The following is a 22,090-nucleotide window of genomic DNA, read 5'->3' on the forward strand; positions in this document are numbered from 1 at the left end:
CCAGCATCTCCCTGTATAGATTTGCATCAAAATTATAAGCTGACTAAGAGACTGGGCGACCATAACGACACTGAGATGGGCTCGTCCAGGATTTGAACCCGGGACCTCTCGCACCCAAAGCGAGAATCATACCCCTAGACCAACGAGCCACGTTTAGCTGGCTAACTGACTGTTGGCCGCAAGCCTTCATCGACACTAAGACCCCGGATTTGAACCTGGAACCTCTCCCAACCAACCCTGAATTTACACTAAGAACCTGTTTGGATTTGAACGAGAAACCACTCACAACCATACCCAGAGCCAAATGAGCCACCTCCAATTGATGACATGCTCGTACCAGCGAAGAACCATTCCTATCAGTACGGAAGATTCAGGTGAACTCAAAGTAATCCAGTGTAATGATGGTCTTGTTTTGGATTTGAAAGAGGGTCCTCAGTGAGAATTACAGTAATACCCCGCTACTTCGCGGTTCACCTTTCGCGGCTTCAGTGCTTCGCGGGTCTAAAAAATATTCGGAGGCATTGTAGTTTCGCCGAGCGGCACGAGGGGGCGCTGGAGCGGTTAGACGGCCGGCGTGCGCCGAAGAGGAGAGTGGACGAAGAAGAGAGTGGACGAAGAAGAGCAAGTTCCCCCGGACACGATTGGTGGCGACGTTTCGCGCGGTTCGGACCGTACCAGAGTTCCGGCCGGCGTGCGTGGCAGTTAAGCCGTAGAGGAGCACCTTCCCCGAGCACGGGCGGTGTCAATCGGCCCCTAGGTTTAACCGAATGGAAGCTCCGGAGGAGGAGGGCATGCTCGCGTCACAGTAAGCCGTAGTGGAGCACCTTCCCCGGGCACGGGCGGTTCCAAGCGGCCCCTAAGTTTAACCGAATGGAAGCTCCGGAGGAGGAGGGCATGCTCGTGTCACAGTAAGCCGTAGAGGAGCACCTTCCCCGGGCACGGGCGGTTCCAAGCGGCCCCTAAGTTTAACCGAATGGAAGCTCCGGAGGAGGAGGGCGGGCGTGTGTCACAGTTAAGCCGAATAGGAGCACCTCTTCCGCCCGGGCAGGAGCGGAGCGTGAGGCTGTCAGTTATGAATGAATAAATAAATAAATGAAGAATGCCACCTTTCATTTCACTGTCATGATCCGTGCCTGTCATGCCGCGTGTGTTTTTGTTTTTTCAGCTGTGTGGGCGTTCCTCCAGCGATCTTCTCGCGCCATGCCGTCAGCTGCTGCGAGACGCGCTGATTACACTGACTATATTGTGATTATAATAAATATCTTTCTATCACCACCTTTTTTCCCGTGTCTGCGTTTGGAGAGTCCTGCTCAACCCTCCAGCTCTGCTGGAGGATCATAACATTCACAGGCCACACCGGACGGCGTACCAGCAGGTAAAAGTCGAAGTAATTAAATAAATACAAAAAGAAATAATTGAATAAATACGAAAATATTGGCTGGGGAATAAAAAATAAGTTTTAATAATAATTTGGTTTTTTTTGTTATAACATGAATTTCACACTCTCTCTCTCTACCCATATATATATATATATATATATATATTTATTTATTTATTTTTAAGCATTTTTGAAGGTGCGCTGCTACTTCGCGGATTTTCAGTTTTCGCGGGTGGTCTCGGTCCCCATTAACCGCGATAACCGGGGTATTACTGTATACCCGTAGTCCAACGAGCCAAAGTGCTTGCCACAAAGTATCGAAATCAGTTAACTTTATAGATTGTAGTCATAATTAAAGTCAAGTGGTGGTGTTCCAACTATCAGAATCGCCACAGCTTAGTCTCATAATACTCAAATTTGGTATCTCACTGTAACATTATCAAACGTAATAAGGGTTTTCTCAATGTATTAATACAGGCGTGTATTATCGCAATGTATTGTTGGGGATCGTTCGTGCATCTTCCAGTATTTAATCGTTTCTGCAGAGTGATCTTACCGTTAAAGAAATGTATCGTTCACTTGATGCATTGCATACATGGCAAGAACGCTACATTTTAAGAAGGAAAAAACATGCATTATCAGGGCCAGATAAAACGTTTTCTATGGTGGACGTCTCTATTCTATTGGACAAGAAGTACTAATCATTGGTTGTTCAGTGGTAGAATTCTCGCTTGCCATCCGTGAGGCCCGAGTTCAATTCCCGGCCAATGCAATATGTTAGGCTGCGTGGTTACGCGTCAATTGCTATCATAATGTGTTGTCAGGCAGCGCCATCCTTGGTCTGTTCTCACCTGCGAATATGCCTTGTGTCGTAACAACTATGTCTGCGGTCACCCTCATTATTGGGGGCGGGGATACAAAACTGTCTAACAGTTTTTGGAATATCAATAACATTCCATTTTCTAATGTGGAGACCCTAGGCTATTTGTCAGAACCTGCTGATGTTTTTACAAATCCGCTTTTTGGCCAAATTTTAGCAATTGCTTTTAATCAGGAGGTTTTTTTTTTTAGTTGCAGTAAATTATTGCAAGTTCTGTTAATGGGACTGATCAAATACAAGGTTGGACGTGCTTTAAAAGGATACTGATGGACGGGGACGCAGGACGATTATTCTATAAAGTAGAAAGTATGCAGATCGGGGATTTTCATTTAATTCTGATGAAAAGGAGAGAGTGGATGACACCCCGAGTCTTAACCTGACCAGAGGGGGAAACTGAGGTATTGTCAAGTGTCATGGGAAAAACTGTCACTTTTGGCTTGAGTGGACTTGGTACCTATCTGTAGGATTTCAGTTTTATCATGGTTAAGTTGCAGAAAATTGGATGAGAACCAATAATACATTTCGGGGAAGCAGTCAATAAATGGAGGAACCCGGAATAATGGCAGTTGATTATGTGGAGAGGTAGAGCTGAGTGTCATCTGCATAACAGTGGGAGTGTAGGTTTAGTTTGTGAAATATCTTGACAAGAGGTAGGGTATAGATAAAGAATGTCATGGAGTCTGTTCAGGAGGATGGTTTTTGAAATTGTATCGCAAGCTGCTATCAGATCAAAGAGGGTGAGAATGGTGATTAGGCCAGAGTCGGTTGCCGGTGATTTTGATCTGTGTTGTTTCTGTACTGTGGAGGGGTGGAAACTAGAGTAGAAATGTTCTAAGAGGTTGTAGGAGCTGATTTTGGACTGTAGCTAGGTAGCTAATGTAATTTCCAAGATTTTTGAAAAAAATGTGCGATTGGACCAAGGTTATTGAAATTATAAGGAACTCAAGCATTTTTTTGGGAGTATTCAGGGTACAGTCTCAGTTTTGTTGTTTCATGTTAGTTTTTCCAGCATCTCCCTGTATAGATTTGCATCAAAATTATAAGCTGACTAAGAGACTGGGCGACCATACCGACACTGAGATGGGCTCGTCCAGGATTTGAACCCGGGACCTCTCGCACCCAAAGCGAGAATCATACCCCTAGACCAACGAGCCACGTTTAGCTGGCTAACTGACTGTTGGCCGCAAGCCTTCATCGACACTAAGACCCCGGATTTGAACCTGGAACCTCTCCCAACCAACCCTGAATTTACACTAAGAACCTGTTTGGATTTGAACGAGAAACCACTCACAACCATACCCAGAGCCAAATGAGCCACCTCCAATTGATGACATGCTCGTACCAGCGAAGAACCATTCCTATCAGTACGGAAGATTCAGGTGAACTCAAAGTAATCCAGTGTAATGATGGTCTTGTTTTGGATTTGAAAGAGGGTCCTCAGTGAGAATTTCAGTAATACCCCGCTACTTCGCGGTTCACCTTTCGCGGCTTCAGTGCTTCGCGGGTCTAAAAAATATTCGGAGGCATTGTAGTTTCGCCGAGCGGCACGAGGGGGCGCTGGAGCGGTTAGACGGCCGGCGTGCGCCGAAGAGGAGAGTGGACGAAGAAGAGAGTGGACGAAGAAGAGCAAGTTCCCCCGGACACGATTGGTGGCGACGTTTCGCGCGGTTCGGACCGTACCAGAGTTCCGGCCGGCGTGCGTGGCAGTTAAGCCGTAGAGGAGCACCTTCCCCGAGCACGGGCGGTGTCAATCGGCCCCTAAGTTTAACCGAATGGAAGCTCCGGAGGAGGAGGGCATGCTCGCGTCACAGTAAGCCGTAGTGGAGCACCTTCCCCGGGCACGGGCGGTGTCAAGCGGCCCCTAAGTTTAACCGAATGGAAGCTCCGGAGGAGGAGGGCATGCTCGCGTCACAGTAAGCCGAAGAGGAGCACCGTCCCCGGGCACGGGCGGTTCCAAGCGGCCCCTAAGTTTAACCGAATGGAAGCTCCGGAGGAGGAGCGCATGCTCGCGTCACAGTAAGCCGAATAGGAGCACCTCTTCCGCCCGGGCAGGAGCGGAGCGTGAGGCTGTCAGTTATGAATGAATAAATATATAAATGAAGAATGCCACCTTTCATTTCACTGTCATGATCCGTGCCTGTCATGCCGCGTGTGTTTTTGTTTTTTCAGCTGTGTGGGCGTTCCTCCAGCGATCTTCTCGCGCCATGCCGTCAGCTGCTGCGAGACGCGCTGATTACACTGACTATATTGTGATTATAATAAATATCTTTGTATCACCACCTTTTTTCCCGTGTCTGCGTTTGGAGAGTCCTGCTCAACCCTCCAGCTCTGCTGGAGGATCATAACATTCACAGGGCACACCGGATGGCATACCAGCAGGTAAAAGTCGAAGTAATTAAATAAATACAAAAAGAAGTAATTGAATAAATACGAAAATAATGGCTGGGGAATAAAAAATAAGTTTTAATAATAATTTGTTTTTTTTTTGTTATAACATGAATTTCACTCTCTCTCTCTCTACCCATATATATATATATATATATATTTATTTTATTTTTTTTATTTAAGCATTTTTGAAGGTGCGCCGCTACTTCGCGGATTTTCAGTTTTCGCGGGTGGTCTCGGTCCCCATTAACCGCGATAACCGGGGTATTACTGTATACCCGTAGTCCAACGAGCCAAAGTGCTTGCCACAAAGTATCGAAATCAGTTAACTTTATAGATTGTAGTCATAATTAAAGTCAAGTGGTGGTGTTCCAACTATCAGAATCGCCACAGCTTAGTCTCATAATACTCAAATTTGGTATCTCACTGTAACATTATCAAACGTAATTAGGGTTTTCTCAATGTATTAATACAGGCGTGTATTATCGCAATGTATTGTTGGGGATCGTTCGTGCATCTTCCAGTATTTAATCGTTTCTGCAGAGTGATCTTACCGTTAAAGAAATGTATCGTTCACTTGATGCATTGTATACATGGCAAGAACGCTACATTTTAAGAAGGAAAAAACATGCATTATCAGGGCCAGATAAAACGTTTTCTATGGTGGACGTCTCTATTCTATTGGACAAGAAGTACTAATCATTGGTTGTTCAGTGGTAGAATTCTCGCTTGCAATGCGTGAGGCCCGAGTTCAATTCCCGGCCAATGCAATATGTTAGGCTGCGTGGTTACGCGTCAATTGCTATCATAATGTGTTGTCAGGCAGCGCCATCCCTGGTCTGTTCTCACCTGCGAATATGCCTTGTGTCATAACAACTATGTCTGCGGTCACCCTCATTATTGGGGGTGGGGATACAAAACTGTCTACCAGTTTTTGGAATATCAATAACATTCCATTTTCTAATGTGGAGACCCTAGGCTATTTGTCAGAACCTGCTGATGTTTTTACAAATCCGCTTTTTGGCCAAATTTTAGCAATTGCTTTTAATCAGGAGGTTTTTTTTTTTAGTTGCAGTAAATTATTGCAAGTTCTGGTAATGGGACTGATCAAATACAAGGTTGGACGTGCTTTAAAAGAATACTGATGGACGGGGACGCAGGACGATTATTCTATAAAGTAGAAAGTATGCAGATCGGGGATTTTCATTTAATTCTAATGAAAAGGAGAGAGTGGATGACACCCCGAGTCTTAACCTGACCAGAGGGGGAAACTGAGGTATTGTCAAGTGTCATGGGAAAAACTGTCACTTTTGGCTTGAGTGGACTTGGTACCTATCTGTAGGATTTCAGTTTTATCATGGTGAAGTTGCAGAAAATTGGATGAGAACCAATAATACATTTCGGGGAAGCAGTCAATAAATGGAGGAACCCGGAATAATGGCAGTTGATTATGTGGAGAGGTAGAGCTGAGTGTCATCTGCATAACAGTGGGAGTGTAGGTTTAGTTTGTGAAATATCTTGACAAGAGGTAGGGTATAGATAAAGAATGTCATGGAGTCTGTTCAGAAGGATGGTTTTAGAAATTGTATCGCAAGCTGCTATCAGATCAAAGAGGGTGAGAATGGTGATTAGGCCAGAGTCGGTTGCCGGTGATTTTGATCAGTGTTGTTTCTGTACTGTGGAGGGGTGGAAACTAGAGTAGAAATGTTCTAAGAGGTTGTAGGAGCTGATTTTGGACTGTAGCTAGGTAGCTAATGTCATTTCCAAGATTTTTTTAAAAAATGTGCGATTGGACCAAGGTTATTGAAATTATAAGGAACTCAAGCATTTTTTGGGGAGTATTCAGGGTACAGTCTCAGTTTTGTTGTTTCATGTTAGTTTTTCCAGCATCTCCCTGTATAGATTTGCATCAAAATTATAAGCTGACTAAGAGACTGGGCGACCATACCGACACTGAGATGGGCTCGTCCAGGATTTGAACCCGGGACCTCTCGCACCCAAAGCGAGAATCATACCCCTAGACCAACGAGCCACGTTTAGCTGGCTAACTGACTGTTGGCCGCAAGCCTTCATCGACACTAAGACCCCGGATTTGAACCTGGAACCTCTCCCAACCAACCCTGAATTTACACTAAGAACCTGTTTGCAATTTGAACGAGAAACCACTCACAACCATACCCAGAGCCAAATGAGCCACCTCCAATTGATGACATGCTCGTACCAGCGAAGAACCATTCCTATCAGTACGGAAGATTCAGGTGAACTCAAAGTAATCCAGTGTAATGATGGTCTTGTTTTGGATTTGAAAGAGGGTCCTCAGTGAGAATTACAGTAATACCCCGCTACTTCGCGGTTCACCTTTCGCGGCTTCAGTGCTTCGCGGGTCTAAAAAATATTCGGAGGCATTGTAGTTTCGCCGAGCGGCACGAGGGGGCGCTGGAGCGGTTAGACGGCCGGCGTGCGCCGAAGAGGAGAGTGGACGAAGAAGAGAGTGGACGAAGAAGAGCAAGTTCCCCCGGACACGATTGGTGGCGACGTTTCGCGCGGTTCGGACCGTACCAGAGTTCCGGCCGGCGTGCGTGGCAGTTAAGCCGTAGAGGAGCACCTTCCCCGAGCACGGGCGGTGTCAATCGGCCCCTAAGTTTAACCGAATGGAAGCTCCGGAGGAGGAGGGCATGCTCGCGTCACAGTAAGCCGTAGTGGAGCACCTTCCCCGGGCACGGGCGGTGTCAAGCGGCCCCTAAGTTTAACCGAATGGAAGCTCCGGAGGAGGAGGGCATGCTCGCGTCACAGTAAGCCGAAGAGGAGCACCGTCCCCGGGCACGGGCGGTTCCAAGCGGCCCCTAAGTTTAACCGAATGGAAGCTCCGGAGGAGGAGCGCATGCTCGCGTCACAGTAAGCCGAATAGGAGCACCTCTTCCGCCCGGGCAGGAGCGGAGCGTGAGGCTGTCAGTTATGAATGAATAAATATATAAATGAAGAATGCCACCTTTCATTTCACTGTCATGATCCGTGCCTGTCATGCCGCGTGTGTTTTTGTTTTTTCAGCTGTGTGGGCGTTCCTCCAGCGATCTTCTCGCGCCATGCCGTCAGCTGCTGCGAGACGCGCTGATTACACTGACTATATTGTGATTATAATAAATATCTTTCTATCACCACCTTTTTTCCCGTGTCTGCGTTTGGAGAGTCCTGCTCAATCCTCCAGCTCTGCTGGAGGATCATAACATTCACAGGGCACACCGGATGGCATACCAGCAGGTAAAAGTCGAAGTAATTAAATAAATACAAAAAGAAGTAATTGAATAAATACGAAAATAATGGCTGGGGAATAAAAAATAAGTTTTAATAATAATTTGTTTTTTTTTTGTTATAACATGAATTTCACTCTCTCTCTCTCTACCCATATATATATATATATATATATATTTTTTTTTTTATTATTTAAGCATTTTTGAAGGTGCGCCGCTACTTCGCGGATTTTCAGTTTTCGCGGGTGGTCTCGGTCCCCATTAACCGCGATAACCGGGGTATTACTGTATACCCGTAGTCCAACAAGCCAAAGTGCTTGCCACAAAGTATCGAAATCAGTTAACTTTATTGATTGTAGTCATAATTAATGTCAAGTGGTGGTGTTCCAACTATCAGAATCGCCACAGCTTAGTCTCATAATACTCAAATTTGGTATCTCACTGTAACATTATCAAACGTAATTAGGGTTTTCTCAATGTATTAATACAGGCGCGTATTATCGCAATGTATTGTTGGGGATCGTTCGTGCATCTTCCAGTATTTAATCGTTTCTGCAGAGTGATCTTACCGTTAAAGAAATGTATCGTTCACTTGATGCATTGCATACATGGCAAGAACGCTACATTTTAAGAAGGAAAAAACATGCATTATCAGGGCCAGATAAAACGTTTTCTATGGTGGACGTCTCTATTCTATTGGACAAGAACTATTAAGCATTGGTTGTTCAGTGGTAGAATTCTCGCTTGCCATGCGTGAGGCCTGAGTTCAATTCCCGGCCAATGCAATATGTTAGGCTGCGTGGTTACGCGTCAATTGCTATCATAATGTGTTGTCAGGCAGCGCCATCCCTGGTCTGTTCTCACCTGCGAATATGCCTTGTGTCATAACAACTATGTCTGCGGTCACCCTCATTATTGGGGGCGGGCATACAAAACTGTCTACCAGTTTTTAGAATATCAATAACAACCCATTTTCTAATGTGGAGACCCTAGGCTATTTGTCAGAACCTGCTGATGTTTTTACAAATCCGCTTTTTGGCCTAATTTTAGCAATTGCTTTTAATCAGGAGGTTTTTTCTTTTTAGTTGCAGTAAATTATTGCAAGTTCTGTTAATGGGACTGATCAAATACAAGGTTGGACGTGCTTTAAAAGGATACTGATGGACGGGGACGCAGGACGATTATTCTATAAAGTAGAAAGTATGCAGATCGGGGATTTTCATTTAATTCTGATGAAAAGGAGAGAGTGGATGACACCCCGAGTCTTAACCTGACCAGAGGTGGAAACTGAGGTATTGTCAAGTGTCATGGGAAAAACTGTCACTTTTGGTTTGAGAGGACTTGGTACCTATCTGTAGGATTTCAGTTTTATCATTGTTAAGTTGCAGAAAATTGGATGAGAACCAATAATAAATTTCGGGGAAGCAGTCAATAAATGGAGGAACCCGGAATAATGGCAGTTGATTATGTGGAGAGGTAGAGCTGAGTGTCATCTGCATAACAGTGGGAGTGTAGGTTTAGTTTGTGAAATATCTTGACAAGAGGTAGGGTATAGATAAAGAATGTCATGGAGTCTGTTCAGGAGGATGGTTTTAGAAATTGTATCGCAAGCTGCTATCAGATCAAAGAGGGTGAGAATGGTGATTAGGCCAGAGTCGGTTGCCGGTGATTTTGATCAGTGTTGTTTCTGTACTGTGGAGGGGTGGAAACTAGAGTAGAAATGTTCTAAGAGGTTGTAGGAGCTGATTTTGGACTGTAGCTAGGTAGCTAATGTCATTTCCAAGATTTTTGAAAAAAATGCGCGATTGGACCAAGGTTATTGAAATAATAAGGAACTCAAGCATTTTTTTGGGAGTGCTCGGGGTACAGTCTCAGTTTTGTTGTTTCATGTTAGTTTTTCCACCATCTCCCTGTATAGATTTGCATCAAAATTATGAGTTGACTAAGCGACCATACCGACTCTGAGATGGGCTCGTCCGGGATTTGAACCCGGGACCTCTCGCACCCTAAGCGAGAATCATACCCCTAGACCAACGAGCCACATTTAGCTGGGTAACTGACTGTTGGCCGCAAGCCTTCATCGACACTAAGACCCCGGATTTGAACCTGGAACCTCTCCCAACCAACCCTGAATTTACACTAAGAACCTGTTTGGATTTGAACGAGAAACCACTCACAACCATACCCAGAGCCAAATGAGCCACCTCCAATTGATGACATGCTCGTACCAGCGAAGAACCATTCCTATCAGTACGGAAGATTCAGGTGAACTCAAAGTAATCCAGTGTAATGATGGTCTTGTTTTGGATTTGAAAGAGGGTCCTCAGTGAGAATTACAGTAATACCCCGCTACTTCGCGGTTCACCTTTCGCGGCTTCAGTGCTTCGCGGGTCTAAAAAATATTCGGAGGCATTGTAGTTTCGCCGAGCGGCACGAGGGGGCGCTGGAGCGGTTAGACGGCCGGCGTGCGCCGAAGAGGAGAGTGGACGAAGAAGAGAGTGGACGAAGAAGAGCAAGTTCCCCCGGACACGATTGTTGGCGACGTTTCGCGCGGTTCGGACCGTACCAGAGTTCCGGCCGGCGTGCGTGGCAGTTAAGCCGTAGAGGAGCACCTTCCCCGAGCACGGGCGGTGTCAATCGGCCCCTAAGTTTAACCGAATGGAAGCTCCGGAGGAGGAGGGCATGCTCGCGTCACATTAAGCCGTAGAGGAGCACCTTTCCCGGGCACGGGCGGTGTCAATCGGCCCCTAAGTTTAACCGAATGGAAGCTCCGGAGGAGGAGGGCATGCTCGCGTCACAGTAAGCCGTAGAGGAGCACCTTTCCCGGGCACGGGCGGTTCCAAGCGGCCCCTAAGTTTAACCGAACGGAAGCTCCGGAGGAGGAGGGCATGCTCGCGTCACAGTAAGCCGTAGAGGAGCACCTTCCCCGGGCACGGGCGGTTCCAAGCGGCCCCTAAGTTTAACCGAATGGAAGCTCCGGAGGCGGAGGGCATGCTCGCGTCACAGTAAGCCGAAGAGGAGCACCTTCCCCGGGCAGGAGCGGAGCGTGAGGCTGTCAGTTATGAATGAATAAATAAATAAATGAAGAATGCCACCTTTCATTTCACTGTCATGATCCGTGCCTGTCATGCCGCGTGTGTTTTTGTTTTTTCAGCTGTGTGGGCGTTCCTCCAGCGATCTTCTCGCGCCATGCCGTCAGCTGCTGCGAGACGCGCTGATTACACTGACTATATTGTGATTATAATAAATATCTTTCTATCACCACCTTTTTTCCCGTGTCTGCGTTTGGAGAGTCCTGCTCAACCCTCCAGCTCTGCTGGAGGATCATAACATTCACAGGCCACACCGGACGGCGTACCAGCAGGTAAAAGTCGAAGTAATTAAATAAATACAAAAAGAAATAATTGAATAAATACGAAAATATTGGCTGGGGAATAAAAAATAAGTTTTAATAATAATTTGGTTTTTTTTGTTATAACATGAATTTCACACTCTCTCTCTCTACCCATATATATATATATATATATATATATATTTATTTATTTATTTTTAAGCATTTTTGAAGGTGCGCTGCTACTTCGCGGATTTTCAGTTTTCGCGGGTGGTCTCGGTCCCCATTAACCGCGATAACCGGGGTATTACTGTATACCCGTAGTCCAACGAGCCAAAGTGCTTGCCACAAAGTATCGAAATCAGTTAACTTTATAGATTGTAGTCATAATTAAAGTCAAGTGGTGGTGTTCCAACTATCAGAATCGCCACAGCTTAGTCTCATAATACTCAAATTTGGTATCTCACTGTAACATTATCAAACGTAATAAGGGTTTTCTCAATGTATTAATACAGGCGTGTATTATCGCAATGTATTGTTGGGGATCGTTCGTGCATCTTCCAGTATTTAATCGTTTCTGCAGAGTGATCTTACCGTTAAAGAAATGTATCGTTCACTTGATGCATTGCATACATGGCAAGAACGCTACATTTTAAGAAGGAAAAAACATGCATTATCAGGGCCAGATAAAACGTTTTCTATGGTGGACGTCTCTATTCTATTGGACAAGAAGTACTAATCATTGGTTGTTCAGTGGTAGAATTCTCGCTTGCCATCCGTGAGGCCCGAGTTCAATTCCCGGCCAATGCAATATGTTAGGCTGCGTGGTTACGCGTCAATTGCTATCATAATGTGTTGTCAGGCAGCGCCATCCTTGGTCTGTTCTCACCTGCGAATATGCCTTGTGTCGTAACAACTATGTCTGCGGTCACCCTCATTATTGGGGGCGGGGATACAAAACTGTCTACCAGTTTTTGGAATATCAATAACATTCCATTTTCTAATGTGGAGACCCTAGGCTATTTGTCAGAACCTGCTGATGTTTTTACAAATCCGCTTTTTGGCCAAATTTTAGCAATTGCTTTTAATCAGGAGGTTTTTTTTTTTAGTTGCAGTAAATTATTGCAAGTTCTGTTAATGGGACTGATCAAATACAAGGTTGGACGTGCTTTAAAAGGATACTGATGGACGGGGACGCAGGACGATTATTCTATAAAGTAGAAAGTATGCAGATCGGGGATTTTCATTTAATTCTGATGAAAAGGAGAGAGTGGATGACACCCCGAGTCTTAACCTGACCAGAGGGGGAAACTGAGGTATTGTCAAGTGTCATGGGAAAAACTGTCACTTTTGGCTTGAGTGGACTTGGTACCTATCTGTAGGATTTCAGTTTTATCATGGTTAAGTTGCAGAAAATTGGATGAGAACCAATAATACATTTCGGGGAAGCAGTCAATAAATGGAGGAACCCGGAATAATGGCAGTTGATTATGTGGAGAGGTAGAGCTGAGTGTCATCTGCATAACAGTGGGAGTGTAGGTTTAGTTTGTGAAATATCTTGACAAGAGGTAGGGTATAGATAAAGAATGTCATGGAGTCTGTTCAGGAGGATGGTTTTTGAAATTGTATCGCAAGCTGCTATCAGATCAAAGAGGGTGAGAATGGTGATTAGGCCAGAGTCGGTTGCCGGTGATTTTGATCTGTGTTGTTTCTGTACTGTGGAGGGGTGGAAACTAGAGTAGAAATGTTCTAAGAGGTTGTAGGAGCTGATTTTGGACTGTAGCTAGGTAGCTAATGTAATTTCCAAGATTTTTGAAAAAAATGTGCGATTGGACCAAGGTTATTGAAATTATAAGGAACTCAAGCATTTTTTTGGGAGTATTCAGGGTACAGTCTCAGTTTTGTTGTTTCATGTTAGTTTTTCCAGCATCTCCCTGTATAGATTTGCATCAAAATTATAAGCTGACTAAGAGACTGGGCGACCATACCGACACTGAGATGGGCTCGTCCAGGATTTGAATCCGGGACCTCTCGCACCCAAAGCGAGAATCATACCCCTAGACCAACGAGCCACGTTTAGCTGGCTAACTGACTGTTGGCCGCAAGCCTTCATCGACACTAAGACCCCGGATTTGAACCTGGAACCTCTCCCAACCAACCCTGAATTTACACTAAGAACCTGTTTGGATTTGAACGAGAAACCACTCACAACCATACCCAGAGCCAAATGAGCCACCTCCAATTGATGACATGCTCGTACCAGCGAAGAACCATTCCTATCAGTACGGAAGATTCAGGTGAACTCAAAGTAATCCAGTGTAATGATGGTCTTGTTTTGGATTTGAAAGAGGGTCCTCAGTGAGAATTACAGTAATACCCCGCTACTTCGCGGTTCACCTTTCGCGGCTTCAGTGCTTCGCGGGTCTAAAAAATATTCGGAGGCATTGTAGTTTCGCCGAGCGGCACGAGGGGGCGCTGGAGCGGTTAGACGGCCGGCGTGCGCCGAAGAGGAGAGTGGACGAAGAAGAGAGTGGACGAAGAAGAGCAAGTTCCCCCGGACACGATTGGTGGCGACGTTTCGCGCGGTTCGGACCGTACCAGAGTTCCGGCCGGCGTGCGTGGCAGTTAAGCCGTAGAGGAGCACCTTCCCCGAGCACGGGCGGTGTCAATCGGCCCCTAGGTTTAACCGAATGGAAGCTCCGGAGGAGGAGGGCATGCTCGCGTCACAGTAAGCCGTAGTGGAGCACCTTCCCCGGGCACGGGCGGTGTCAAGCGGCCCCTAAGTTTAACCGAATGGAAGCTCCGGAGGAGGAGGGCATGCTCGCGTCACAGTAAGCCGAAGAGGAGCACCGTCCCCGGGCACGGGCGGTTCCAAGCGGCCCCTAAGTTTAACCGAATGGAAGCTCCGGAGGAGGAGCGCATGCTCGCGTCACAGTAAGCCGAATAGGAGCACCTCTTCCGCCCGGGCAGGAGCGGAGCGTGAGGCTGTCAGTTATGAATGAATAAATATATAAATGAAGAATGCCACCTTTCATTTCACTGTCATGATCCGTGCCTGTCATGCCGCGTGTGTTTTTGTTTTTTCAGCTGTGTGGGCGTTCCTCCAGCGATCTTCTCGCGCCATGCCGTCAGCTGCTGCGAGACGCGCTGATTACACTGACTATATTGTGATTATAATAAATATCTTTGTATCACCACCTTTTTTCCCGTGTCTGCGTTTGGAGAGTCCTGCTCAACCCTCCAGCTCTGCTGGAGGATCATAACATTCACAGGGCACACCGGATGGCATACCAGCAGGTAAAAGTCGAAGTAATTAAATAAATACAAAAAGAAGTAATTGAATAAATACGAAAATAATGGCTGGGGAATAAAAAATAAGTTTTAATAATAATTTGTTTTTTTTTTGTTATAACATGAATTTCACTCTCTCTCTCTCTACCCATATATATATATATATATATATTTATTTTATTTTTTTTATTTAAGCATTTTTGAAGGTGCGCCGCTACTTCGCGGATTTTCAGTTTTCGCGGGTGGTCTCGGTCCCCATTAACCGCGATAACCGGGGTATTACTGTATACCCGTAGTCCAACGAGCCAAAGTGCTTGCCACAAAGTATCGAAATCAGTTAACTTTATAGATTGTAGTCATAATTAAAGTCAAGTGGTGGTGTTCCAACTATCAGAATCGCCACAGCTTAGTCTCATAATACTCAAATTTGGTATCTCACTGTAACATTATCAAACGTAATTAGGGTTTTCTCAATGTATTAATACAGGCGTGTATTATCGCAATGTATTGTTGGGGATCGTTCGTGCATCTTCCAGTATTTAATCGTTTCTGCAGAGTGATCTTACCGTTAAAGAAATGTATCGTTCACTTGATGCATTGTATACATGGCAAGAACGCTACATTTTAAGAAGGAAAAAACATGCATTATCAGGGCCAGATAAAACGTTTTCTATGGTGGACGTCTCTATTCTATTGGACAAGAAGTACTAATCATTGGTTGTTCAGTGGTAGAATTCTCGCTTGCAATGCGTGAGGCCCGAGTTCAATTCCCGGCCAATGCAATATGTTAGGCTGCGTGGTTACGCGTCAATTGCTATCATAATGTGTTGTCAGGCAGCGCCATCCCTGGTCTGTTCTCACCTGCGAATATGCCTTGTGTCATAACAACTATGTCTGCGGTCACCCTCATTATTGGGGGTGGGGATACAAAACTGTCTACCAGTTTTTGGAATATCAATAACATTCCATTTTCTAATGTGGAGACCCTAGGCTATTTGTCAGACCTGCTGATGTTTTTACAAATCCGCTTTTTGGCCAAATTTTAGCAATTGCTTTTAATCAGGAGGTTTTTTTTTTTAGTTGCAGTAAATTATTGCAAGTTCTGGTAATGGGACTGATCAAATACAAGGTTGGACGTGCTTTAAAAGAATACTGATGGACGGGGACGCAGGACGATTATTCTATAAAGTAGAAAGTATGCAGATCGGGGATTTTCATTTAATTCTAATGAAAAGGAGAGAGTGGATGACACCCCGAGTCTTAACCTGACCAGAGGGGGAAACTGAGGTATTGTCAAGTGTCATGGGAAAAACTGTCACTTTTGGCTTGAGTGGACTTGGTACCTATCTGTAGGATTTCAGTTTTATCATGGTTAAGTTGCAGAAAATTGGATGAGAACCAATAATACATTTCGGGGAAGCAGTCAATAAATGGAGGAACCCGGAATAATGGCAGTTGATTATGTGGAGAGGTAGAGCTGAGTGTCATCTGCATAACAGTGGGAGTGTAGGTTTAGTTTGTGAAATATCTTGACAAGAGGTAGGGTATAGATAAAGAATGTCATGGAGTCTGTTCAGGAGGATGGTTTTTGAAATTGTATCGCAAGCTGCTATCAGATCAAAGAGGGTGAGAATGGTGATTAGGCCAGAGTCGGTTGCCGGTGATTTTGATCAGTGTTGTTTCTGTACTGTGGAGGGGTGGAAACTAGAGTAGAAATGTTCTAAGAGGTTGTAGGAGCTGATTTTGGACTGTAGCTAGGTAGCTAATGTCATTTCCAAGATTTTTTAAAAAAATGTGCGATTGGACCAAGGTTATTGAAATTATAAGGAACTCAAGCATTTTTTGGGGAGTATTCAGGGTACAGTCTCAGTTTTGTTGTTTCATGTTAGTTTTTCCAGCATCTCCCTGTATAGATTTGCATCAAAATTATAAGCTGACTAAGAGACTGGGCGACCATACCGACACTGAGATGGGCTCGTCCAGGATTTGAACCCGGGACCTCTCGCACCCAAAGCGAGAATCATACCCCTAGACCAACGAGCCACGTTTAGCTGGCTAACTGACTGTTGGCCGCAAGCCTTCATCGACACTAAGACCCCGGATTTGAACCTGGAACCTCTCCCAACCAACCCTGAATTTACACTAAGAACCTGTTTGGATTTGAACGAGAAACCACTCACAACCATACCCAGAGCCAAATGAGCCACCTCCAATTGATGACATGCTCGTACCAGCGAAGAACCATTCCTATCAGTACGGAAGATTCAGGTGAACTCAAAGTAATCCAGTGTAATGATGGTCTTGTTTTGGATTTGAAAGAGGGTCCTCAGTGAGAATTACAGTAATACCCCGCTACTTCGCGGTTCACCTTTCGCGGCTTCAGTGCTTCGCGGGTCTAAAAAATATTCGGAGGCATTGTAGTTTCGCCGAGCGGCACGAGGGGGCGCTGGAGCGGTTAGACGGCCGGCGTGCGCCGAAGAGGAGAGTGGACGAAGAAGAGAGTGGACGAAGAAGAGCAAGTTCCCCCGGACACGATTGGTGGCGACGTTTCGCGCGGTTCGGACCGTACCAGAGTTCCGGCCGGCGTGCGTGGCAGTTAAGCCGTAGAGGAGCACCTTCCCCGAGCACGGGCGGTGTCAATCGGCCCCTAGGTTTAACCGAATGGAAGCTCCGGAGGAGGAGGGCATGCTCGCGTCACAGTAAGCCGTAGTGGAGCACCTTCCCCGGGCACGGGCGGTTCCAAGCGGCCCCTAAGTTTAACCGAATGGAAGCTCCGGAGGAGGAGGGCATGCTCGTGTCACAGTAAGCCGTAGAGGAGCACCTTCCCCGGGCACGGGCGGTTCCAAGCGGCCCCTAAGTTTAACCGAATGGAAGCTCCGGAGGAGGAGGGCATGCTCGCGTCACAGTAAGCCGAAGAGGAGCACCGTCCCCGGGCACGGGCGGTTCCAAGCGGCCCCTAAGTTTAACCGAATGGAAGCTCCGGAGGAGGAGGGCGGGCGTGTGTCACAGTTAAGCCGAATAGGAGCACCTCTTCCGCCCGGGCAGGAGCGGAGCGTGAGGCTGTCAGTTATGAATGAATAAATAAATAAATGAAGAATGCCACCTTTCATTTCACTGTCATGATCCGTGCCTGTCATGCCGCGTGTGTTTTTGTTTTTTCAGCTGTGTGGGCGTTCCTCCAGCGATCTTCTCGCGCCATGCCGTCAGCTGCTGCGAGACGCGCTGATTACACTGACTATATTGTGATTATAATAAATATCTTTCTATCACCACCTTTTTTCCCGTGTCTGCGTTTGGAGAGTCCTGCTCAACCCTCCAGCTCTGCTGGAGGATCATAACATTCACAGGCCACACCGGACGGCGTACCAGCAGGTAAAAGTCGAAGTAATTAAATAAATACAAAAAGAAATAATTGAATAAATACGAAAATATTGGCTGGGGAATAAAAAATAAGTTTTAATAATAATTTGGTTTTTTTTGTTATAACATGAATTTCACACTCTCTCTCTCTACCCATATATATATATATATATATATATATTTATTTATTTATTTTTAAGCATTTTTGAAGGTGCGCTGCTACTTCGCGGATTTTCAGTTTTCGCGGGTGGTCTCGGTCCCCATTAACCGCGATAACCGGGGTATTACTGTATACCCGTAGTCCAACGAGCCAAAGTGCTTGCCACAAAGTATCGAAATCAGTTAACTTTATAGATTGTAGTCATAATTAAAGTCAAGTGGTGGTGTTCCAACTATCAGAATCGCCACAGCTTAGTCTCATAATACTCAAATTTGGTATCTCACTGTAACATTATCAAACGTAATAAGGGTTTTCTCAATGTATTAATACAGGCGTGTATTATCGCAATGTATTGTTGGGGATCGTTCGTGCATCTTCCAGTATTTAATCGTTTCTGCAGAGTGATCTTACCGTTAAAGAAATGTATCGTTCACTTGATGCATTGCATACATGGCAAGAACGCTACATTTTAAGAAGGAAAAAACATGCATTATCAGGGCCAGATAAAACGTTTTCTATGGTGGACGTCTCTATTCTATTGGACAAGAAGTACTAATCATTGGTTGTTCAGTGGTAGAATTCTCGCTTGCCATCCGTGAGGCCCGAGTTCAATTCCCGGCCAATGCAATATGTTAGGCTGCGTGGTTACGCGTCAATTGCTATCATAATGTGTTGTCAGGCAGCGCCATCCTTGGTTTGTTCTCACCTGCGAATATGCCTTGTGTCGTAACAACTATGTCTGCGGTCACCCTCATTATTGGGGGCGGGGATACAAAACTGTCTACCAGTTTTTGGAATATCAATAACATTCCATTTTCTAATGTGGAGACCCTAGGCTATTTGTCAGAACCTGCTGATGTTTTTACAAATCCGCTTTTTGGCCAAATTTTAGCAATTGCTTTTAATCAGGAGGTTTTTTTTTTTAGTTGCAGTAAATTATTGCAAGTTCTGTTAATGGGACTGATCAAATACAAGGTTGGACGTGCTTTAAAAGGATACTGATGGACGGGGACGCAGGACGATTATTCTATAAAGTAGAAAGTATGCAGATCGGGGATTTTCATTTAATTCTGATGAAAAGGAGAGAGTGGATGACACCCCGAGTCTTAACCTGACCAGAGGGGGAAACTGAGGTATTGTCAAGTGTCATGGGAAAAACTGTCACTTTTGGCTTGAGTGGACTTGGTACCTATCTGTAGGATTTCAGTTTTATCATGGTTAAGTTGCAGAAAATTGGATGAGAACCAATAATACATTTCGGGGAAGCAGTCAATAAATGGAGGAACCCGGAATAATGGCAGTTGATTATGTGGAGAGGTAGAGCTGAGTGTCATCTGCATAACAGTGGGAGTGTAGGTTTAGTTTGTGAAATATCTTGACAAGAGGTAGGGTATAGATAAAGAATGTCATGGAGTCTGTTCAGGAGGATGGTTTTTGAAATTGTATCGCAAGCTGCTATCAGATCAAAGAGGGTGAGAATGGTGATTAGGCCAGAGTCGGTTGCCGGTGATTTTGATCTGTGTTGTTTCTGTACTGTGGAGGGGTGGAAACTAGAGTAGAAATGTTCTAAGAGGTTGTAGGAGCTGATTTTGGACTGTAGCTAGGTAGCTAATGTAATTTCCAAGATTTTTGAAAAAAATGTGCGATTGGACCAAGGTTATTGAAATTATAAGGAACTCAAGCATTTTTTTGGGAGTATTCAGGGTACAGTCTCAGTTTTGTTGTTTCATGTTAGTTTTTCCAGCATCTCCCTGTATAGATTTGCATCAAAATTATAAGCTGACTAAGAGACTGGGCGACCATACCGACACTGAGATGGGCTCGTCCAGGATTTGAACCCGGGACCTCTCGCACCCAAAGCGAGAATCATACCCCTAGACCAACGAGCCACGTTTAGCTGGCTAACTGACTGTTGGCCGCAAGCCTTCATCGACACTAAGACCCCGGATTTGAACCTGGAACCTCTCCCAACCAACCCTGAATTTACACTAAGAACCTGTTTGGATTTGAACGAGAAACCACTCACAACCATACCCAGAGCCAAATGAGCCACCTCCAATTGATGACATGCTCGTACCAGCGAAGAACCATTCCTATCAGTACGGAAGATTCAGGTGAACTCAAAGTAATCCAGTGTAATGATGGTCTTCTTTTGGATTTGAAAGAGGGTCCTCAGTGAGAATTTCAGTAATACCCCGCTACTTCGCGGTTCACCTTTCGCGGCTTCAGTGCTTCGCGGGTCTAAAAAATATTCGGAGGCATTGTAGTTTCGCCGAGCGGCACGAGGGGGCGCTGGAGCGGTTAGACGGCCGGCGTGCGCCGAAGAGGAGAGTGGACGAAGAAGAGAGTGGACGAAGAAGAGCAAGTTCCCCCGGACACGATTGGTGGCGACGTTTCGCGCGGTTCGGACCGTACCAGAGTTCCGGCCGGCGTGCGTGGCAGTTAAGCCGTAGAGGAGCACCTTCCCCGAGCACGGGCGGTGTCAATCGGCCCCTAAGTTTAACCGAATGGAAGCTCCGGAGGAGGAGGGCATGCTCGCGTCACAGTAAGCCGTAGTGGAGCACCTTCCCCGGGCACGGGCGGTGTCAAGCGGCCCCTAAGTTTAACCGAATGGAAGCTCCGGAGGAGGAGGGCATGCTCGCGTCACAGTAAGCCGAAGAGGAGCACCGTCCCCGGGCACGGGCGGTTCCAAGCGGCCCCTAAGTTTAACCGAATGGAAGCTCCGGAGGAGGAGCGCATGCTCGCGTCACAGTAAGCCGAATAGGAGCACCTCTTCCGCCCGGGCAGGAGCGGAGCGTGAGGCTGTCAGTTATGAATGAATAAATATATAAATGAAGAATGCCACCTTTCATTTCACTGTCATGATCCGTGCCTGTCATGCCGCGTGTGTTTTTGTTTTTTCAGCTGTGTGGGCGTTCCTCCAGCGATCTTCTCGCGCCATGCCGTCAGCTGCTGCGAGACGCGCTGATTACACTGACTATATTGTGATTATAATAAATATCTTTGTATCACCACCTTTTTTCCCGTGTCTGCGTTTGGAGAGTCCTGCTCAACCCTCCAGCTCTGCTGGAGGATCATAACATTCACAGGGCACACCGGATGGCATACCAGCAGGTAAAAGTCGAAGTAATTAAATAAATACAAAAAGAAGTAATTGAATAAATACGAAAATAATGGCTGGGGAATAAAAAATAAGTTTTAATAATAATTTGTTTTTTTTTTGTTATAACATGAATTTCACTCTCTCTCTCTCTACCCATATATATATATATATATATATTTATTTTATTTTTTTTATTTAAGCATTTTTGAAGGTGCGCCGCTACTTCGCGGATTTTCAGTTTTCGCGGGTGGTCTCGGTCCCCATTAACCGCGATAACCGGGGTATTACTGTATACCCGTAGTCCAACGAGCCAAAGTGCTTGCCACAAAGTATCGAAATCAGTTAACTTTATAGATTGTAGTCATAATTAAAGTCAAGTGGTGGTGTTCCAACTATCAGAATCGCCACAGCTTAGTCTCATAATACTCAAATTTGGTATCTCACTGTAACATTATCAAACGTAATTAGGGTTTTCTCAATGTATTAATACAGGCGTGTATTATCGCAATGTATTGTTGGGGATCGTTCGTGCATCTTCCAGTATTTAATCGTTTCTGCAGAGTGATCTTACCGTTAAAGAAATGTATCGTTCACTTGATGCATTGTATACATGGCAAGAACGCTACATTTTAAGAAGGAAAAAACATGCATTATCAGGGCCAGATAAAACGTTTTCTATGGTGGACGTCTCTATTCTATTGGACAAGAAGTACTAATCATTGGTTGTTCAGTGGTAGAATTCTCGCTTGCAATGCGTGAGGCCCGAGTTCAATTCCCGGCCAATGCAATATGTTAGGCTGCGTGGTTACGCGTCAATTGCTATCATAATGTGTTGTCAGGCAGCGCCATCCCTGGTCTGTTCTCACCTGCGAATATGCCTTGTGTCATAACAACTATGTCTGCGGTCACCCTCATTATTGGGGGTGGGGATACAAAACTGTCTACCAGTTTTTG

At 45.4% G+C, this 22,090-nt stretch overlaps 6 non-coding genes across 6 annotated transcripts; all 6 read right to left on the reverse strand.

Annotated features, from left to right (window-relative positions):
* Nucleotides 1-77: 77 nt before the first annotated feature.
* trnap-ugg (transfer RNA proline (anticodon UGG)) lies at nucleotides 78-149 on the reverse strand. Its single transcript has one exon. It is a non-coding gene; the product is annotated as a tRNA-Pro (tRNA).
* Nucleotides 150-3,340: 3,191 nt separating this feature from the next.
* Nucleotides 3,341-3,412, reverse strand: trnap-ugg (transfer RNA proline (anticodon UGG)). Its single transcript has one exon. It is a non-coding gene; the product is annotated as a tRNA-Pro (tRNA).
* Nucleotides 3,413-6,603: 3,191 nt separating this feature from the next.
* On the reverse strand, nucleotides 6,604-6,675 carry trnap-ugg (transfer RNA proline (anticodon UGG)). Its single transcript has one exon. It is a non-coding gene; the product is annotated as a tRNA-Pro (tRNA).
* A 3,184-nt stretch (nucleotides 6,676-9,859) lies between these two features.
* trnap-agg (transfer RNA proline (anticodon AGG)) lies at nucleotides 9,860-9,931 on the reverse strand. Its single transcript has one exon. It is a non-coding gene; the product is annotated as a tRNA-Pro (tRNA).
* Nucleotides 9,932-16,484: 6,553 nt separating this feature from the next.
* On the reverse strand, nucleotides 16,485-16,556 carry trnap-ugg (transfer RNA proline (anticodon UGG)). Its single transcript has one exon. It is a non-coding gene; the product is annotated as a tRNA-Pro (tRNA).
* A 3,294-nt stretch (nucleotides 16,557-19,850) lies between these two features.
* trnap-ugg (transfer RNA proline (anticodon UGG)) lies at nucleotides 19,851-19,922 on the reverse strand. The gene has a single exon. It is a non-coding gene; the product is annotated as a tRNA-Pro (tRNA).
* Nucleotides 19,923-22,090: the final 2,168 nt, after the last annotated feature.

The sequence above is a fragment of the Idiotropiscis lumnitzeri genome, chromosome 12 (assembly GCF_059441095.1).
Source record: "Idiotropiscis lumnitzeri isolate Australia: NSW breed Sydney's pygmy pipehorse chromosome 12, RoL_Ilum_1.0, whole genome shotgun sequence".
In the NCBI taxonomy this organism is placed as follows: domain Eukaryota; kingdom Metazoa; phylum Chordata; class Actinopteri; order Syngnathiformes; family Syngnathidae; genus Idiotropiscis; species Idiotropiscis lumnitzeri.